Here is a 1,545-nt window from a genome sequence, read left to right as displayed (position 1 = left end):
GGCCCTGCACCCAGGGTGCGGGTAAAGTCCCAGGTTCATCTCAGTGTAATCATTAACAGTATGTCCTTGCTCTCTCAGATGTGTGCCAGATGGGACAATAAATTCCTTGGACAAGTATTCTTTATATATTCTAACTTTTTGTATACAGTTTAATAATGATTATCTAACTATTCTATTTTCCTTTAAATAGGCCTTACAAAAGTGCATCTTTAGAATATGTTAAAGCCTTCTCCTTTGCAGCAAGATTAAAATAAAACCTTGACACATGTTCTTAACCAAACTGTCAGAAAATATTTTTTACTTGACAACAACCTGATAGGTAAGAGAAAAGGTATCTGGTCCCATCCTCCTGTATGCTTGTGATCCATTAGAAATAATTGATCAGCAATGAACAATTGGAATTTGAAATTAAAAATACGATAGCATCATACGTCATTAAGGAAATACAAACTATAACAATGAGAAAACACTGCCATGCCTACTAGAATAACCAAAATCCAAAAACACTAAAACACCAAGTGGCGGCAAAGATGTAAAGCAATAGGAAATTTCATTCATTGATGGTGAAAATCAAAACAGTACAGCTGCTTTGGAAAATAGTTTGGCTGTTTCTTACAAAACTAAAATACACTTACCATAAGACTGTAATCACATTCCTTGGTATTTACCCAAAGGAGTTGAAAACTTATGCCCCCACAAAAAACTGCACATGGATGTTTATAACAGCTTTATTCATAATTACCAAAACTTGGAATCAACCAAGATGTCTTTCAGTGGGTGAATGGATAAACAAACTGTGGTCCATCCAGACAATGGCATATTATTCAGCATTAAAAAGAAGTACACCATCCATGGACAATGGACTAGTGGTTACCAGAAGGGAAGGGGGAAATAAAAAAATAAAATATTTTTTAAAAAAAAGAAGAAGTACACTATCAAGGCATGAAAAAACATGGAGAAACATTAAATGCATATTACTGAGTGAAAGAAGCCAATTCGAAAAGCCTACATACTGTATGTTTTCAACTATATGACACTCTGAAGAAGGCCAAAAACTTATGATGACAGTAAAGATCAGTGGTTGCCAGAGACTTGGGGAAGGGGAGGAAGGAACGACTAGGTGGGATCCAAGGAGTTTGGGTCGGGGGGCAGTAAAACCACTCTGTATGATACTGTAATGTGGATACGTGCCATATGTTTGTCAAGACTCAGAATGCAAATACAAGGAGTGAACCCTGATACAAACTATGAACTTTACAAATAATATATTAAAATTGGTTCATTAGTTGTAACCAAGGCACTACACTAAAGCAAAATGTTAGTAATGGTGGGAAACGAGGGTAAACGAGCACATGGGAAGTCTCTGTGCTTTCTGCTCATTTTTCCAGAAATTAAAACTTCTTTAAAAAAAGTAAAGTCTATTCATAAAAAAAAAAGTTTGCTTTTTTCTGGCAATGGACTGTGCCTGCACATCCTCCCAGACTCTTTCTTGCATAAATGAAAACTGAAATGGACAACAATGGAATATTATGAATAATCTTTTGT

Source organism: Pteropus vampyrus, unplaced genomic scaffold (genome assembly GCF_000151845.1).
Source record: "Pteropus vampyrus isolate Shadow unplaced genomic scaffold, Pvam_2.0 Scaffold53, whole genome shotgun sequence".
Lineage (NCBI taxonomy): Eukaryota > Metazoa > Chordata > Mammalia > Chiroptera > Pteropodidae > Pteropus > Pteropus vampyrus.
Note: the sequence above shows the minus strand (reverse complement) of the source record.